Source organism: Eptesicus fuscus, chromosome 10 (genome assembly GCF_027574615.1).
Source record: "Eptesicus fuscus isolate TK198812 chromosome 10, DD_ASM_mEF_20220401, whole genome shotgun sequence".
NCBI classification, from domain to species: Eukaryota; Metazoa; Chordata; class Mammalia; order Chiroptera; family Vespertilionidae; genus Eptesicus; species Eptesicus fuscus.
In genome coordinates, this window is record NC_072482.1 from 11,670,094 (window position 1) to 11,690,811 (window position 20,718).

General features: G+C 42.2%; 1 protein-coding gene and 1 pseudogene across 2 annotated transcripts in view; one reads left to right on the top strand and one right to left on the bottom strand.

Moving 5' to 3' along the window:
- USP49 (ubiquitin specific peptidase 49) overlaps nucleotides 1-20,718 on the bottom strand; it is a 54,100-nt gene that overhangs the window by 26,422 nt on the left and 6,960 nt on the right. Inside the window, exon 1 of one of the 2 annotated variants that reach the window (XM_054722353.1) lies at nucleotides 7,333-7,417. The exons of the other annotated variant lie outside the window; for it this stretch is intronic. The gene's annotated coding sequence lies outside the window, so the exon portion shown is untranslated. Of the gene's footprint in view, nucleotides 1-7,332; nucleotides 7,418-20,718 lie in introns of those variants that run through there. 2 annotated transcript variants of the gene reach the window in all.
- On the top strand, nucleotides 17,994-19,479 carry LOC103301936 (eIF5-mimic protein 2-like; annotated as a pseudogene).

Genomic DNA, 20,718 nt, shown 5'->3' on the forward strand with positions numbered 1-20,718 from the left:
GGGGTGTGGTCAGCCTGCAAACTGCCTGCAGCCCCTCGCCCAGGCCGGCCCCGCCCTCCAGCGGGGACCCCCACCTTGATGGGGGTGTGGCCAGACTACAAACCCCCTGCAGCCCCTCACCCAGGCTGGCTCTGCCCCCCAGGGGGGACCCCACCCCCAAGAGGGGGTCCCCTTCAGGGCAGGTCAGCTGGCCCCCACCTGTGCACCAGGCCTCTATCCTATATAATCATATATAATAAGAGAATAATATACAAATTGACCCTAACGGCAGAATGACCACTGGACCAGTCACTATGAGGCGCACTGGCCACCTCTTTGTCCCTTTCCCCAGCTGTCAAGCACTGATCACCCGGTGGCGAACAGGGTGGGTGGCAGTGGGGGGTAGGGCCGGCTGCAGGCAGCTGGGGAAGATGGCCCTGATCACAGGCCAGACCTAGAGACCGTACCCGCGCACGAATTTCATGTGCTGAGCCTGTAGTCTACAACAATAAAAGCATAATATGCTAATTAGACCAGACATCCTTCCTGACGAAGCCGGGGGCTGCAGTCACCACGGCAGCGAGGGAGGAACCTAGGCAGCCACCGCGGCTGTGAAGGCCTCTTGTACAAATTTCGTGCATCGGGCCTCTAGTTTATTAATAACCTACCCGGGGCAATTAGTGTCTGATTTCAAAACTAACTTAGCTGTCTCCTAAAAAGCTGTTGTAGCCCTGGCTGTTGTAGCTCAGTTAGTTGGAGTGTCATCTCATGCACTGAAGGGTCGTGGATTCAATTCCCGGTCATGGCACTACCCAGGTTGTGGTTTAATCCCCAGTAGAGGCAACTGATGTTTTTCTCACATCGATGTTTCTCTCTCTCTCTCTCTCTCTCTCTCTCTCTCTCTCTCCCTCCCTAAAATCAATAAAAAACATATCCTCGGATGAGGATTAAATAAATAAATAAGTAAATAACTGTTGTAGAATTCTGCCCCTTTGATAAAACACTGCCAATAATGCTAAAATGATCACAGAATTAGAAAAATGTGTTGATTATGTTAGCAGGTGCTCAGGCATATTGACAAACAGGGCTTTAAAGTCAAATGCTCACATATTTCAATAGCTAAAGACATTAAAACGACCCTAGCTGGTTTGGCTCAGTGGATAGAGTGTTGGCCTGTGGACTGAAGGGTCAAGGGTTTGATTCAGGTCAAGCGCACATGCCTGGGTTTCGGGCTCGATCCCAGTAGGGGGCATGCAAGAGGCAGCCGATCAATGATTCTTTCTCATCATTGTTTCTATCTCTCTTCCTCTCTCCCTTCCTCTCTGAAATCAATAAAAATATATATTTTTAAATATGTTAAAACATGCATGCCCATCACTAGGAAGAAATCAAAGTGGGCAACTAACAGAATTTGTTCCATCATAAGTTTTCATGAGCTCCTCTGTAGTATGGCACATTCTTAGGTTTTCCATGTTCTTGAGATGTCTGACCCCATGATTCTCAAGTTTAGAACTATCCACTTCATTCATATGATTTTCATACTTTACTTCACTCTATAACAGCGAATACTGTCTAAGAAAGCTCCCATGCTATTGAGAAATGTAAACAATGGCTATCCTATATAATAAAAGCCTAATATGCAAATCGACCGAACGGCAGAATGACCGGTGGAATGACCAGTTGCTATGGCACACACTGACCACCAGGGGGCAGATGCTCAATGCAGGAGCTGCCCCCAGCCCACAGGCCCCAGGCCAGCCAAGGCAGGTGCCAGCGGGGGTCCCCGATTGTCCTGCCAGTCGCCCCACAGATCAGCCCTGATTACCGGCCAGGCCTAGAGACCCTACCCATGCACGAATTTTGTGCACCGGGCTTCTCGTACATAATTACAGCAGTAGTATTTAGTAAGGTACACAAAATAGCAAGTATTTTTCACAACTTCTCTAGTCCTAAAACAGCCAGGTACTATTATTCTCACTGAATATATGAGGATCCTGAGGTTCAGCAGTGTTAAATAACTTTCTCAAGAACACACAGCTAGAAAATAGCTGAGCCAAGATTCAAATGTAGTACTGCCTAACCCTATCTTCAACTTCTGTAATACTTGACTATATCCAAGAGATAGGAAGGAGAAAAGTAATGTAACAGTAGTGATGGGGAAATGTTGGCAAGGGAAAAAGAAGTGGTGGTGATTCTTGGGAAGATGGCACCATTCTGAAATGAAACCACCAGTACAGTCTTCAATCCGAGTCTTCACCCACCATCAAAAGGACACTCCTTAGGTTAGAGAGCACAGCTTTATGGGTTGCTATGTCTTATACTTATTTGGTACTTCCCCAAGTAGCAAAGGCTTAATAATGTCTTTAAAATGGGTAGATGAGTAGATGGAAGGATGACAAATACACATTTAGCATGCAGGGGAGGTTTTAGCCAGCTCTAAGAAATGTCATGCCATTAGCACCTCCATTACAAGATTCTGAAATGCAATAATAACAGCCAACTTGATTGCAATTTGGTTTTGATAGGTTACTCAAGTGTGGAAAATGGAAGGCATTGAAATGTATAGACAACTATTGTTTTAAGAACCAGAGAAGCTAATAAAGGGTGAGCAAAGAAAAAGTTTATGCAATGATATAGATTAAATAGGTAGGAGGGAATTAAGAGGAGAGAGAGTATGCCCTAGCTGGTTTGGCTCAGTTTAGAGTGCAGCCCGCGGACTGAATGGTCCTGGATTTGATTCCAGTCAAGGGCATGTACCTCAGTTGTAGGCTTGATCCCCAGCCCCTGGTTGGGGCTCATGTGAGAGACAACCAATCAATGTGTTTCTCTCACATCAATGTTTCTTTCTCTGTGTCACTTCCCCTCCCTTCCACTCTCTTGAAAAAGAAAAACACATTTGGAAGACTCATACTTTCTGATTTCAAAATCTATTAGAAAGCTAAGGTAATCAAAACAGTGTGGTACTAGCATAAAGACAGACAAATCAACCAGTGGAATAGAACAGAGAACCTAGAAATAAAACTTTGTTTTGACAAGAGTGTCAAGACCACCCAATGGAAAAAGGACAGTCTCTTCAACGAATTATATGTGGATATCAAACTGGATATCCACATGCAAAGAAATGCAGTTGGACCCGTATCTTAAACCACATAGAAAAGTTAACTGGATTAAAGACCTCAACAAAAGATATAAAGCTATGCAACTCCTAGAAGAAAACATAGGGAAAAAGCTTCATGACATTGGACATGACACTAAAAGCACAGGTAACAAAAGTAAAAACAGACAAATAAGACTACATTAAACTTAAAAGTTTTTGTACATCAAAGGACATAATCAACAGTAAAAAGACAATCTACAGAATGTGAAAAGATATTTGCAAATCATCTCTGATAAAGGGTTAATACCCAGAACATATAAAGAACTATTACAACGCAATAACAAAAAGTAAATAATCCAATTTAAAATGGGCAAAGCTTTTTTTAAAAAAATGTATCTTTATTTTTTATTTTTTTAAAAATATACTTTATTGATTTTTTACAGAGAGGAAGGGAGAGGGATAGAGAGTTAGAAACATTGATGAGAGAGAAACATTGATCAGCTGCCTCCTGCACACCTCCTACTGAGGATATGCCCGCAACCCAGATACATGCCCTTGACCGGAATCGAACCTGGGACCTTTCAGTCCACTGGCCAACACTCTATCCACTGAGCCAAACCAGTTAGGGCAAAAAAAAAAGTATCTTTATTGTTGAAAGTATTACAGATGTCCCCTTCTCCTCCCACCATAGACCCCCTCCACTCAGCTACTGTCTTGTCGTCCATGGCTTATGCATATATGCACATAACATAGACATTTCAGCAAAGATGATATATGAATAGCCAGCAAGTATATAAAAAGATGCTCAAAATCACTAATCATTAGAGAAATGTCCATGGATGGATTAATAAATTGTGGTATATATATACAATGGATTATTCAGCCTAAAAAAAAAGTAATTCTTACACATTCTATAACATGGATGAACCTTGAGGACATTATGCTAAGTGAAACAAGCCAGTCACAAAAAAAGACAAATACTGTATTCCACTTATATGAAGTATCTAAAGTAGTCAAAATTCATAGAAACAAAAAGTACAATGGTGGTTACTAGGGGCTGGTTAGAGGAGGAAAAGGAAAGCTGTTGTTGCATGGGTATAGAGTTTTAAGTTTGCAAGATAAAAAAATACGGGAAATGTGTTTCACAACAATGTGCATATACTTACTACTGAATTGTACACTAAAAATGATTAAAATGGAAGTTTTGTCATTTTTAAACCACATTTAAAAAAGAAAAAGCATTATAACATTTGTTCAACACAAACAAGATCTGTGACCTCAGAGTTTACAATCTCATATAAAGATGGGAAGCACAGAAAATCTAGATAAGTAAAGGCATCTCAGGTTGACACAGCAAACATTAAAATCTTTACTAAGAAGCAAGGTAAACTGTATTTCAACCAGTATTTCCCTGAATGTGCTTCCAACTGATCTGATAATGCTATCATTTGGGAGTTCATTCTATCCCAAAGTAACTTCAACCCAAATCAGAATCTAACCCACCACTCCAGATTAATGAATTCCCCAACCACACTTCAAACCAGTAATTTCACTGGCCAAGGTAGCATTCTTATCTGTTTTATTCTTGGAAAACAATGTGCTTTATTAAGTGATATCTCTCCAGTGAGTGAGAAAGAGAGAGGGGGGAGGGGAGAGAATGTGTGCACAAGTATCTATTTTATAGATCCATGAAGTAAAAAAAAAAAATTGGAAATCATTGTTTTAGATAGAGTCCTCTTAGAACAAAGCCTTGGAGAGACTTTTAACCTCATGATTCTATGATTCTAAATGTCACAGTTCTCAACAAAAACAGACACATAGATCAATGAAATAGAATAAGAACCCAGAAATAAATTCTTACTTATGTGGTCAATTAATCTACAACAAAAAAGGCAAGAATATACAACAGGTTAAAGACAGTCTCTCCAATAAGTGATGCTGGGAAAACTGGACAGATACATGCAAAAACAATGAAATGGGACCACTTTCTTATACCTTATACAAAAATAAACTCAAAATGGATTAAGGACTTAAATGCAAATCTGAAGCCATAAAACTCCTAGAAGAAAACATAGCCCAGTGATGGCGAACCTATGACACGCATGTCAGCACTGACACGCGTAGCCATTTCTGATGACACGCGGCCGCTAAGGCGGCCGCATGCCGAGGATGAAACATTTGCTGCTCCTGAGGATGAAACATTTGCGACTAGATTCTTGGAGTTAGACACTCTGTGCCGGAGGTGTGTAGGCCAAAACAACAGAAGTCCGGCATAGAGCGTCTAGTTCTGGGACTTCCGGTTAAGCCGGGATCTTTGCCCTCACTTCCGCCTGCAGAGCAGGGAGCAGCGGAACGCAGCAGGGGGGACGCATCTCTGGGGGCCCTGCCATTACCAGTAACCAAATAACAGTTAGCCACAGCAACCTTTATCTACTGTTCTGGGGTGTCATGGATTTCTAATCCATCATTACTGAGATAAGTGAGGGGGAGGCTGGGAGAGGCGAGGGTTCGTGGCATGCTATGGGTGCCGTTTCCCGCCATTAGAAATAGAGGCAGCCTTTTTAATTCACATAAGGAACACCATCTTGCTCCGTAGTGCACACTCCATTTCACCACTATTACTGTTGTGCATCCTTATTAACCCCTATTTCTGCTTATTAACCCTGCCCTTTCCTAAAAGACAGTTATATGCACCATTTTGTGGTTAGTTAGGCTAGTTAACCCCTAATTGCCTGCAGGCCTAACAAGCTATCTATAATTCTATCTTCTGTCACTGCCCCCCTGATGGAGAACCCAAAAAATAAAAAACTAAGGTTAAGTAAAGGAAGTGGTAGTAGCAGTGGCTGACCCTTTCAAGAGACATGGACCGAGATGTATAGCTTTATAGAAAAAAATGGCAGATCATTTTGCATTCTATGTACTGAAACGGTAGTAGGCAGAACATGAAATATGAATAGACATTTTGAAACTAATCATTCCCAGCTCTTGGAAAAAAGTGAGGATGAAAGGAAGGAATACATTTCCAGGCAGCTACACTCTTATAAGAGCCAATCTAATTCCATCCTTAAATTTATGAAAGGCTCTACAAATTTAACATCTGCAAGTTTGAGCATTGCTCACTCTATAGCTCAGCATGGAAAAGCGCTCAGTGAGGGAGAATTTATTAAAGAAACTCTCCTAAGATGTGCACCAGTTCTATTTCACGATATGCAGAATAAAGATGCAATTATTAAGAGAATATCTGAGTTACCACTCAGTAGAAATATCATAAAAGACCGAATAATGAGACTGAACACAAACATACATCAATTAAAGAGAGACATAAGGAAGTGTAAATATTTTTCGATCTCACTTGATGAAACTAGTGATGTCACATCACATGCTCAGTTGGCCATTATTGGTTGATATTCTGATGGTCTCACAATGAGAGAAGAGTTGATAAAGTTAGTATCAGTGTCAACAAGTAAATCAGGAAGCGAAATATGTAAGGTTGTTATACAAACATTTCGTGACCTAAGCATTGATATCTCTAAAGTTGTGTCAGTGACGACAGATGGGGCACCAAATATGGTGGGGAAAAAAGTCGGATTTGTCAAATTGTTTACAGAAGCTATTGGACATCTGATTGTGCCTTTTCATTGTATTATCCATCAGGAGGCTTTATGTGCCAAGGCAGGATTCACTGACTTAAACGACTTAATGTCAGTTGTTACAAAAATAGTTAATTTAATAGCTGCTTGCCCCCTTCACAAGCGAGAATTTTTGGCACTTTTACTGGAGGTTGATTCCACCTACAGTGGACTGCTGATGTACAATAATGTAAGATGGCTGAGCTGAGGCAAAGTTCTTGAGCGCTTTGTGGAGTGCTTTGAAGAAATTAAGGTATTTCTTGACAATAAGGATCTGGGAAACTTTCCTCAGCTTACTGATGATAAGTGGGTCAATACCCTGATGTTTTTTACAGATCTCTCTGTTCATATTAATGAACTGAACTTAAAGTTATAAGGTTTTGGCAAAAGTACTGACGTTATGTTTGGATACATAAAAGCTTTTGAAAGTAAAGTTAAAATTTTCAAGCGAGGTGTAGAAACTAAAACTTATAAGTATTTTCCTCGAGTAACAAAGTATTTTGAGAAGGCCAGTGCAGCTGTACCAAATGAAATGGAACTCTTGCATATGAAGTATCAGCATGTTTTAGACTCGTTACTTGACCAGTTTAGTGATAGATTTAGTCAATTTAGAAGTCTAGAACAGACCATGAAAATAATTAAGTATCCTGATGTAGTAGTCTACAGTAGTTTGGAATTAAATGGTTTCCAATGGATGCAAATTGATGATTTGGAGATGCAACTTGCAGAATTTCAAGACAGTATCTGGGCTCAGGTGTTTGTTGACTTGAGGTCAAAGCTTGAGAATCTGGAAAGGTGCCGCTTGGAGAATCGAGAGGAGTGCCACTACGAACAGGAAATTTGGAGTGCCTGGAACCGACTACCAGACACTTTTAGCACCCTGAAAGATATAGCAATGGCTTTACTCACAATTTTTCCCTTATTCTCAGTATTAAATAATATCAAAACCAACAAAAGAAACAGATTGACAGATGAACTGTACAAAATACCAACCTTCAATTGAAGATTTAGCCAATGAAATTCAGCAACAAAAAGGTCACTAATAGGCAGGTTAGTTAAAGAATTCCCCCTCCCCCTCACTTATCTTAGTTCACAGCACCCCACACAAGCTAAATAATATCAAGACCAACAAAAGAAACTGACTGACGGATGAACAAAGAAGCCACTAAGCAGGTAAGTTAAATATTTAGTTTTTGGTTTATTAAATACAATTATATATAACAATTATACATTTATGTTATTTAAACTATAAATATAGTGAAATAATGTTTTCTCCTCAAAGTGACACACTACCCGAGTTATGCTCAGTTTTTTGGCGAAGTTTGACACACCAAGCTCAAAAGGTTGCCCATCACTAACATAGCCAGTAAACTCTTTGACATCAGTATTAGCAATATCTTCTTGGATATGTCCCCTTGGGCAAGATCAACAAAAGAAAAAATAAACAAATGGGACACCATCAAACTAAAATGTTTTTTCACAGTGAAGAAAACCATCAATGAAAAGACAATCCACAGAATGGAAGAATATATTTGCAAATGATATATGCAATAAGGGGTTAACATCCAAAGTATATAAGGAACTCATGTAACTTAACATAAAAAAATCAATCTAATTAAAAAATGTACAGAGGCTCTAGCTGGTTCAGCCTGGGAACTGAAGGGTCCCAGGTTCAATTCTGGTCAAGGGCACATGCCCGGCTTGGGGACTTGATCCCCAGTAGGGGGTGTACAGAAGGCAGCCAATCAATGATTCTCTCTCATCATTGATGTTTCTATCTTTCTCTCCCTCTCCCATCCTCTCTGAAATCAATAAAAAATATTTTTTAAAAAAATGTACAGAGGAACAGAATAGATATTTCTCCAAAGAGGACATACAGATGGCCAGCAGACATGGAAAGATGCTCAACATAACTAAATGCAAATCAAATCCACAATGAGACACCATCTCACCCTGTAAGGGGTATCATAAAAAAAATCAACAATTAAGTGTTGGCAAGGATGGAAAAAAGGGAAGCCCTGGACACAATGGTAGCATTGTAAATTGGTGCAACCATTATGGCAAAAACTATGGAGATCCCTAAAAAAATTAAAAATTGAGCTGCTACATGATTCTGCAATACCACTTCCAGGTATTTATTAAAATAAAACAAAAGCACTAACTCAAAAAGAGATATGCTCCCTTATGTTCATTGTAGCATTATTACAATAGTCAAGATATAGAAGCAACTTAGGTGTCCATCAATAAATGAATGTATAAAAGAAATGTGGCATACACTAACACACATGATGGAATATTACTCAGCCATAAAAAAGAATGAAATATTGTCATTGCGACAACATAAATGGATCTAGAGGGTATAATGTGAAATGAAATAAGTCAGAGAAAGACAAATAAATACCACATAATTTCACTTACATATTGTATCTAACAAAACAGAAACAGACCCATAGGTACAAAGAACAACCTGGTGATTGCCAAAGGGGATGGGAGTAGGTGAATAAATAAATCTCACCAGTCACTGAGCTGCTATGAGCTAGTTTTTTAGACCCTGAGGCATGTGGGACTACATGGCCTCCATAGGCTCTTGTAAAACTGTTTAAACATAAAATGAGATAGTAGTTAGCTTTGGACAGCAAGATGGGGTATGGGATAAAAGAACAGAATGCAGGCATTGATAATGTTCTGGTGGCAAATTCACAGGTGGTTATTATATTTTTACTAGAGGCCCAGTGCATGATTGAATCATGCACGTGTAGGGTCCCCTACACGCTTTCGCTTTTGATCGCGGGGGAGCTGGGTGCCTGTCCGCTGGTGCACCAGGCCTTTCAGAAGCCTCCGGCTCGTCTGGAGCAGACAGGCATCCAGCTCCCCCGCTTTTGATGGTCCGCAGCTGGACGTGAGCTCGCTGCCCCAGAGGCCCCTTCTGTTCCGCAGCACAGCCATGGCGCAGACGCTGAGCTCACGCCACCACTGGTGATGCGAGCTCAGTGTCCTGTCAGCCCAATCAGCTACCACGGCCACCCCAAGTCCCGCCCCCTGCACCTCCCTCTGGCCCAATCGTGGGCGTAGCGGAGTGATGGTAATTTACATATTACCATTTTATTAGGTAGGATGTTTCATAAGTTAACATATGTACTACATTTAATGTTACACATGCCACCTTCCTACAAAAGCTAGGATGTTTTGGGCTAGAGACCCATCCAACATACATACATACATGTAAATAAATACATACATACACATACAAAAGTATTAATTCTTTAAGAAGGGCTCTCATGGTAACTGCCAGCAATGGTGTTGGACTCCTATGCGATAGCTTTCTTTTGCATAGTATTATTGCCTTATTAAAAGTACTTTTATCATTTCATTTTCTGCTTTCTACAACTCTGTAAAATAGTTATCATAGATATTTTTAACATGCCATTTATAAATAAACTGAGAGGCAATATAGCATAGTGGTAAAAAGGTCAAGCCAAGCTACCTGGGTTGGAATTCTAGTTTGCCCTTATTAGTTGTATATGACCTTGGACAAATAATCTTTTAGGCCTCAGTTTCCTCATCTGTAATATGGGAACAATAATAGTTTCTACCTCACGGTGTGTTGTGATAATTAAATGAGTTATCCTATATAACAAAAGGCTAATAGGCAAATCGACCAAATGGCGGAACTATGATGCACACTGACTACCAGGGGGCAGATGCTCAACGCAGGAGCTGGGCTCACGGCTGGTGAGCGCAGTGGTGGTGGCGAGAGCTTCTCCTGCCTCCGCCTCCACAGCAGCGCTAAGCTGTCAGTCGGACATTCCCTGAGGGCTCTTGGACTGCAAGAGGGTGCAGGCCGGGCTGAGGGACACCCCCCCCCCCACTCCAGTGCACGAATTTCATGCACCGGGTCTCTAGTCATATATAAAATGATTACAGCAATGCCTAGCACATTATACTGTAGCTAGAGCTCAAGAAATGATAGTCATTATATAGAGTGATCCTGTGACTTGCTCCAGGTCACAAGCTGACACTGCTGGGACTATGACTAGCTTGCTCTCTGCTAAGATCCTTCCACTTGACCCACAAAACTCTGCTTCCCATTGGTAAAATATTATATAGGTTATGTACAGATATTTGGGGGCAAGTTATTACTCTTGGTTCTTAGTCACCTCTTCAACTGTTTAGTCCCTCACAATCTGACCCTGCCACTTTAATGCTGTAAGTTTGTTTACAATTTAAAACTACCTTCTTCTAGGTCAGTGGTCAGCAAACTGCGGCTCATGAGCCACATGCGGCTCGAGAGCCGTGGTTTGCCGCTCTGTTGACTAATGAGTTTGCCAACCACTGGGATAGGGGCTTAATCACAAGGAACAACAACAGCCTGTAATTATTGGAATCGAGAGTCTAGGTCAGTGGTCAGCAAACTCATTAGTCAACAGAGCGGCAAACCGCGGCTCATGAGCCGCAGTTTGCCGACCACTGTTCTAGGCACACTCTCTCTCCTTAATCATGCCCACACCCGCCACCTCCCTTCTTTCCTAAGGCACCTTATCTTTGCTTTCTTCCTCCAAAGGCACTTCTTTTGCCTCAGTAGCTTGTTTCCTAAGTCTACACAGCCCAGCAGGCCCACTGTGACTTGCTTTCTAAAGGGCCAAAGCAGCCATGCCCAGTCTCCTCTTCCTCACATTTCCAAAGGGCAAGGCAGCTCTGCCTAGGCTCACTCCTGTTGCCTCTTCTATCTTAAGCCCTTCCTTTGTTTCACTGTCCCCAGCTTTAATACACATACCCTCAATAAAAAATAAAACTACCTTCTTTTAGACCCCTGTATTGCTTGCACAACTTGAAACTTGACACACTTAAAGCATTAAGAATTTATATTAACAAACTCCATTACTTTCAGTAGCCTCTCTCTCAAGCTTGCTTTCTAAAATTCTCTGCTTTGCATTCCCAAGTAGCTGCTGTGTGATGGGCTGAATAGAGATAACTCAAGCAGAACAGGAAAAAGAAACACTTTGAAGATACACTAAAGCAAAACTTCAAATGATACGGCACCACTGGAGACTCAGAGAAATCACAGTGGCGGATAATCTAGGGAGTATCAATGAGCACCTAGAATATTTCTTTCTGAAGAGGATGGCAGGTGCAGACTGTGCCAAACTTAGCACATGGAGTCTGCAGCTACAAATCATGGACTAGCGTGGGCAGCTGGTGGGGACCTGCTGGCTAGATAGCAATCACTGGTTAATGGTTATCATCTTCAGCTACAAAGGCTGAGGTGTGGCTCTATATCTGCATTTTTTCAACTGGTTATTTATCTCAGCGCTAAAGTGACATTTAGCCATTAAAGTTGGCCTCCAAGCATATTTACCCATCTGCCCAAAAAATAAAAATAGAAGAATCATACACAAAAGCAAAACACACAAAGGGCTCAATAAAATTTGCATTAATGGACTATGACTGAGCCATAAAAAAGAATGAAATCTTACCATCTGCAACAACATGAGTGGACCTAGAGGGTATTATGCTGAGTGAAATAAGTCAGACAAAGAAAGATAAATGCCATGTGATTTTACTTATAGGTGGAATCTAGAAAGCAAAGCAAACAAACAAGCAGAACAGAAGCAGTCTCAAAAGTACAGAAACATTTTGATGATTACCAGATGGGGAAGGGATAGGGGGAGGGGTGAAACAAGTGAAGAATTAGGAAGTGCAAACTTGTAGTTACACAATAGTCACAGGGATGTGAAATACAGCATAGGGAATATAGTCAATCATACTGTAATAATTATACAGGGTGTCAGATGGGTACTGGATTTACTGGGGTGATCATAAGTTATATAAATGTCTAATCATGGGTTTGTATACCTGAAACTAACAATAGTGTACGTCAACTGCAATTAAAAAGTAAAAAATTATTTAAATAAAATTTGTATTGAGCCATATAATAGGTTATTTCCTTTCAACCTTCTTTGAACCTTATTATAGAAAAGTCCCTTAAAAGCATAATAATAAAAAAGGCCAAGAGGCATTCACGACCAAAATGACCAAAAGACGGGTCGCCATGAGGGGACCCCTGCCTGGATCGAGGGTGTGGCCGGCCATCAAACCACTGGCGGCCCCTAGCCCAGGCTGGCCCAGTGCCCCAGAGGGGACCCCCACCGCAATCGAGGGTGTGGCTGACCTTCAAACTGCAGGCAGTCCCTAGGCTAGGCCAGGCCAGGCCGGGGAGGCGCTGGGGGCCCTGCGCGTGCAGCTCAGTCTTTTAAAAATAAAGACCTGCTGGCGCTCCAAGGTGCCTCCCGGCACTGGCTGCCCTGCCCCCACCCCCACCCCACACGGAGCCCGGGGCGGAGTGGCTCGGCTGGGTGTGGGTCACAGCCCCAGGCCCTGTGGGGGTGGAGAGGTTCACGCTGAGCCAGTGTAGCGATGCAGGTTAACTTTGCTGGGGAGTCCGAATTGGACTGAATGGACCGCAGCTGGCGGTGCTGGCCAGGTTAAGCTCCAGGAAGATGTTTTGTAAGAAGAGTGGGCAAGCCTATTCTCCCAGTAGAGTTCTGATCACTGAGAATGATGGAAGGGAGGCCTCCAGAAGTCTCACATGTTAGAGGACCGAGCAGAAGAGCACTACAGCTGCATCTCTGCTCTTCTTAAGTCCATGCCGGCTCAGACCCAAGCACCTCCCTCTACTGGCTGGCACGCATACTCGAAGGAGGAGAGGACCTGCTGTGGCAAGGAGGCTGGTGAGGTTTGCCAGTGAAGACATAGGTCTGGCAGACCCATCCACATTACCACAAGCAGTGGCCGCCTACCAAGGCTGTCACTTCATAGGCATGCCCGTATGTGAGGTGCTTCTGCCCAGTGTGTAGTCTATTTTGCCAGAGCCCCAAAGTCTATTGAGGTGTACGGCACATCAAAGCCTGCCTGCAGAAACACCAGCGGCCTCTGCCCCTGTCCCGCTGCTCATGAAGGACCTGGGCTATGGCAAGGGCTACAGATACAACCCCATGTACAGGAAGCCTGTGGGGACCCACAGAGGGACCCCACCCATGCACGATTTCGTGCATTGGGTCTCTAGTGTTGTAATAAAAAAAGAGTTGCATGGTATTAGATATCTTAGCTTGTCTGCTCCAGCTGCTTTATTCTCTTAAAACTACAATGTTCATGTTATGAGTTCACTGTGTTCCCTATCTCAGTGACCAAGACTCCTTCCTCTTCACCACCTCCCATATCCAGATGTTCGCTAAATCCTATTGATTCTTCCTTATGAATCAAGACTCTATTTCTCTCCATCACATTTTACAATGACCAATAAAGCATATATAATCTGACCTCATCTCCCATTATTCTCCCCCTAAAATACTCCTCTTCAGCAGTGGCATCCTTACTTTTCATTCCACACACAGGTACTCTCTGATCTCAGTGCTATGCAATCTTTCTGCCTCGAATGCTCTTCCTTCAGATATACATATGGCTTGCTTCCTCAATTTATTTCAATGTGTGCTCAAATGAAGCTTCTCACACTTCTGAATGAAGCCTTTGCTGGTCATGCTACATAAAATTGTTCCCCGCTTAATGTTCCCTTCTACTCATCCCCCTTCCTGATTTATTTCCTTCCTGGCAATTACTACCTAAATATAGTTATGTATTTACTTATTTGTTGTCTTCCTCCCCACTAGACTAGAAGCTCCATGAGGGAAAGAAGTTCTATTTATTTTTGTCACTGCTGAATCCCAAATGCCTAGAACAGCACATACCAAAAAACAGGTGCTCAGGCCTGGCTGGTGTGGCCCAATGGTTGAACATCAACCATGAATTAGGAGGTCATGGTCCCATTCCCAATCAGGGCACATGCCTGGATTTCAGGCTCAGTCCCCAGTGTGGGGTGTGTAGGAGGCAGCCTATCAATGATTCTCTCTTAGCATTTATGTTTCTATCTCTCCCTCTCTCTGAAATCAATGAAAACATGTACACTGAGTGGCCAGATTATTATGATCTCTGAACGCATAATAATCTGGCCACTCAGTGTGTGTGTGTGTGTGTGTGTGTGTGTGTGTGTGTGTGTGTGTGTGTGTATTTTAGAGGCCCGGTGCATGAATTCATGCATGGGTGGAGTCCGGCCAGCCTGGTCAGGGGGAGGGGACATGGGCGGTTGGCTGGCCTGCCTGCTGGTCAAACTCCTGGTAGAGGGGACAATTTGCATATTAGCCTTTTATTATATAGGATATACACTGAGTGGCCAGATTATTATGCGTTCAGAGATCATAATAATCTGGCCACTCAGTGTATACTAATAAAAGGGTAGTATGTTAATTAGACCGGGTGAACCAGACATCTTCCGGACGTCCGACTTCCTTCTGGACAAAGCCACAGTGGTGTGGGCCAAGGCAGAGGTAGTTAGTTAGGGGCACGATCAGGCCGGCGCGGGGGAACAAGCAGTTAGGGGGCGATCAGGCCAGCAGGGGAGGGCAGTTAGGGGCGATCGCCTGGCCAACAGGGGAGAGCAGTTGGGGGCGATCAGGCCGGCAGGGGAAGGCAGTTGGGCTGGCAGGGGAGGGAAGCTGGGGGTGGTCAGGCCAGCAGGGGAGGGCAGTTGGGGGTGGTCAGGCCGGCAGGGGAGAGGTTAGGGGGCGATAAGTCCGGCAGGCAGAGCTGGTTAGGGGCGATCAGGCAGGCAGGCAGAGGCAGTTAGGAGCCAGCAGTCCCAGATTGTGAGAGGGATGTCCGACTGCCCTTTTAGGCCCGATCCCTGAGGGCAGTTGGACACCCCCCGAGGGGTCCCAGACTGGAGAGGGTGCAGGCCGGGCTGAGGGACACACCCATATGCACGAATTTTGTGCACTGGGCCTCTAGTATTTCAAAATAAGAGGTGCTCAGTAATTATTTTCTGCAGGAATGAACAAAACTACTATACTTCCAGCTCTAGCCAGTTTGGCTCAGTGGAGAGCATCAACCGGCAGACTTAGGGTCTTGGATTCAATTTCAGTCAAGGGCACGTACCTCAGTTTCAGGCTCAATCCCGGGCCCTGGTTGGGGCACGTGTGGGAGGCAACCAATTGATGTGTGTGTCTCTCTCTGTCTCTCCCACTCTAAAAGTCAATGGAAAAATATCCTCCCTTCCACTCTAAAAGTCAATGGAAAAATATCCTCGGGTGAGGATTAAAACAAACACACACACACACACCCACCCACACACACACAACAAACAAACAAAAAAACCTACTTCCATCTTCACTGCATCAGGCCAGCATCGGAGGGCAGTTAGATCACCATCAGTTCTAGTCCACATTACTGTAACCATCTTTTAAAGGTTTTTCTGAATTCATCCTAATTCCCAAATATGTCCTTCTCACTGCCTTGGGAATAAAGCCCACACTCATTGTTTGTCAAGTCTTTTGTGTGGTCTGATTCTGCACACCCCCTGACCCCACTTTCCTCAAACCACAGTTACCTTCCAGCTGTTCTAAATTATTTTTAGTTCCCCTAAGGAACAGCTCTCTCACTTCTAGACCTTTCCACAAGCTGCTCTCTCACCGCCCCCCGCCAGGACGTTTTCATCATTACCTTGGCCACCCACTTCTTCCTTAGCCTCACTCTGCTTATCCTTCACATCAGTACAGCGCTCCTTCACCCAGGAAACCTGCTCCCCAGGACTGGGTTAAGTGTACCTTCTATGTACTCTCAGAGTACATACATGTACTTTCCCTTACTCAGCATCTGCCATGTTGCACTCTAATTGCTTGTCTGATGATGTCACAACTATCACCAACCTGAGGTAGGCATGGTGCCAAGAACATAGTAGGTACCAATTAACTTTGTTGAATGAAAGATTACATGAATAAACAAATAACTTTTTACTTTAGTGTCTTCTTTGACAAATTAACAGTTACATCTAAGATTCCTTTTACATACCTTCAGAAGGATAAATATCCTGATGAAAGCTAAAGAAGCAAAAGTAATGTGTGTTTTTTTTAAATATATTTTATTGATTTTTTACAGAGAGGAAGGGAGAGGGAGAGTTAGAAACATCGATGAGAGAGAAACATTGATCAGCTGCCTCCTGCACACCCCCTACTAGGGATGTGCCTGCAACCAAGGTACATGCCCTTGACTGGAATCGAACCCGGGACCCTTCAGTCCGCAGGCTGACACTCTATCCACTGAGCCAAACCAGTCAGGGCCAAAAGTAATTTTTTAATTGGGGTTTGAAAAACAAAATGGTCTTTCTAATCAAATAGAGGACTTTAAACCATGATGAAAGGGTCCAACGATAAACTAGCACACCAATGGGAATAGTTGCAGAAAATATAAAAAGTTAGAAATGTTTACAATAATCTGTACCTAAATGTCGTATACCTTAATACATTAGCCAAAGCCACTAGCTAAGAGTTCCATTTATGGAAGACTCTTATGAATTAATTAGAGGCCCAATGCACAAAATTCGTGCAAGAGGAGGCCTTCCTTCCCCCGGCTGCCAGCATCTGCTTCCCTCTGGCACCCAGGACCTGGGCTTCCCTCCAGCTGCCGGCAGACACCAGGGACTCGGGCTTCCCTTGCAGCCCCAGCTTCGTCCGGAAGGTTGTCCGGTCTAATTAGCATATTACGCTTTTATTATTATAGATTATTATAGATGGACCTGGGCAATGATCACCAATGGATACTAACATCACACACACAAAAAGATAACCAGACAGGGTGGTAGCCCCAAATGGAAATATACACCAACACTTACTATTTCTTCAACAAACAAATTAAAAAACTAAATCTAATTAGCCTCTAGACTTAACTACAGATTTACAGATAACATAGTAAAGGACATAATAAATGTTAACTGAACACCACTGGGATACAGTCACCAATATTCAGACTAAAGGAAACTCTAGGACAAATGATAGTTTCTTTAATAAATAGATTAAAAAGAAAGAAAAAAGAGTAGGGGAGGCAAGAGAAAGATAATAACAATTGCAATGATTAAACTTTATTTGGATCCTAATTCAAACAAGGAAACTTTTTTTAAAAAACTGATGAGAGAGCCTGGCTGGTGTGGCTCAGCAGTTGAGCATCAACCTATGAGGAGGTCACAGTTCAATTCCTGATCAGAGCACCTGCCCAGGTGCAGGCTCTATCCCTAGTGGGAGACATACAGGAGACAGGCAATCAATGATTCTCTCTCATCATTGATGTATCTCTCTCTCTCTCTCTCCCTCTCACATCCTCTCTGAAATCAATAAAAAATTGAAAAGAAAGAGAGACATCTGGAATTTCTGGCCCTTTTCTCTTCGCCTTAAATTTGGGTGTCTTTTATGAATAATCTAAAGCAGCAAAAGTCAACGCTATCAGGCTAGGGTTTTAAAACCAGAAAAAGATATGAAAAAGAGAGGTTTGACCCTACTCAGTTTCAAGACTGTATTATTCAAGGCTTAAGTGAAACTAGTGCTGATTTGGAAATAGTAGCAAAGTTTCTTGATGCTTCTGGAGCAAAACTTGATTACCGCCAATATGCAGAAACACTCTGACATTCCGGTGGCCGGGGGAACGCTGGCCCCAGGTGGCACACTGGCAGATGACATGATGCGTACAGGTGTCTGTGTGTTTGCAGCACAAGAAGACCATGTAAGCATTTGCACAGGTTTTTAACAAGTTAATCAGGCGCTACAAATACCTGGAGAAAGGTTTTGAAGATGAAGTGAAAGAGCTGCTGCTGTTCTTAAAGGGTTTTTCGGAGTCGGAGAGGAACAAGCTGGCTATGTTGACTGGTGTTTTCCTAGCTAATGGAATAATTAATGCACCCATTCTTAACAGTCTTTATAATGAGAATCTGGTTAAAGAAGGGGTTTCAGCAGCTTTTGCTGTAAAGCTCTTTATTTTTTAAAAATATATTTTATTGATTTTTTACAGAGAGGAAGGGAAAGGGATAGAGAGCTAGAAACATCGATGAGAGAGAAACATCGACCAGCTGCCTACTGCACACCCGCCACTGGGGATGTGCCCGAAACCAATGTACATGCCCTTGACCGGAATCGAACCTGGGACCCTTCAGTCCGCAGACCGACGCTCTATCCACTGAGCCAAACCGGTTTTGGCTGTAAAGCTCTTTAAATCATGGATAAATCAAAAAGACATCAATGCAGTAGCTTCAAGTCTTCGGAAAGTCAGCATGGATAACAGACTGATGGAATTTTTTCCTGCCAATAAACAAAGCGTTGAACATTTCACAAAGTATTTCACTGAGGCAGGCTTAAAAGAGCTTTCAGAATATGTTCAGAATCAGCAAACCATAGGAGTTCGTAAAGAACTCCAGAAAGAGCATCAAGAACAGATGTCCCGTGGTGATCCATTTAAGGATATAATTTTGTATGTCAAGGAGGAGATGAAAAAAAAAAGTCCGAACATTCCAGAACCCATTGTCATTGGATTAATCTGGTACAGTGTAATGAGCACCGTGGAATGGAACAAAAAAGAGGAGCTTATAGCAGAGCAAACCATCAACACATGAAGCAATACAGCCCTCTCCTCACTGCCTTTACTACTCAAGGTCAGTCTGAGCTGACTGTTACTGAAGATTCAGGAGTATTGTTACGATAACATTCATTTCATGAAAGCCTTCCAGAAAATAGTGGTGCTTTTTTATAAAGCTGAAGTCCTGAGTGAGGAGCCCATTCTGAAATGGTACAAAGATGCACATGTTGCAAAGGGGAAAAGTGTCTTCCTTGAGCAAAGGAAAGTTTGTGGAGTGGCTTAAAAATGCTGAAGAAGAATCTTGAGTCTGAAGCTGAAGAAGGTGATTAAATTTTGAAACTACCCCCTCAGTAAAGTAAACAGGGGTTGTAGATAAAATGTCATGTCTCATGTGTCCTGATTCTTACATCTTCCTACCTCCCTATATCAAGCATGATATAAGGGCTTTCATGGCAAATTTTATTTTAACTGTTTCTATGGTTACTGGAAATGTTGGGTTTAGTTTCTAAAACCATATTTGAAGTAGCTACAGGAGCTATAGAATTGAATCTAATGGTGCATTAGTCTTTTCAGTTACGTTCTACCTCCTGTATTTTCTACTGTAATAATGTAATTTAAGGCCTTCCACAATGAACAGTTCACTTTTTCCCTGGGTTTTCTATATAAACAGTTCTTAAGATATGATTTGGTTAAAAATAATTTGTTATAAAAATTGTTTGCAAATTAAACAGTAAAAGTATCCAAAGTCGCAAAAATAAAAAGAACACCCATGTGAGAGAGAAACACAGGTCAGTCGACTCCTGGATGTGCCTAGACTGGAGATCAAACCTACAACCTGGGTATGTGCCATGATTGGAAATCAAACCAGCCACCTCTGGTGTATGGGATGATGCTCCAACCAATTAAGCCACACTGTCCAGAGCCAAACAATGAAACTTTTTTAAAAATTAGGTAATTGGGAAAATTTGAACATTGACTACTAGCTTTTGGAGCTATTAAGGAATTACTGTCAAATTTTATGTGTGAAAATTACTGTGGTTATGTTTTTAAAAAGAATTCTTATATTTGGGAGGCACATAATTTAATATTTATGGATGGAAATAATATAATGTCTAGGATTTGTTTCAAATAATTCAGGAGTAGGGTAAGAAAGAGGAAAGGGGTATAAAGTTTAAAATTTTCCATAATAAAATGCATTTAAAAATTATGTATGGTGATGGAAAAAATAAAATAAACAAATATGGAAAGCAATGTTCATTATAAGTTTAGCAAAGGACAACTGGAGTCCTGTTTTTTTCATATTCATTTTATATACTTAAAATAATAAAACAAATCTTTCACAGAATATAAAACTTTCAAGAGTAAAACTTTCCCTCTGCTTTCCATCTCCAGTTGCCTCTTATAGAGTTAACTGAGTGTACTTCTGAAGGACATATCCAGGAATATTTTATGCATTTAGAAATATAATATTTAGGGAGAACCAAGATGGCAGCATAGGTAAACACCTATACTTGCTGCCTCTCACAACCATATCAAAATTACAACTGAAAGTCAGAACAACTACCTCCC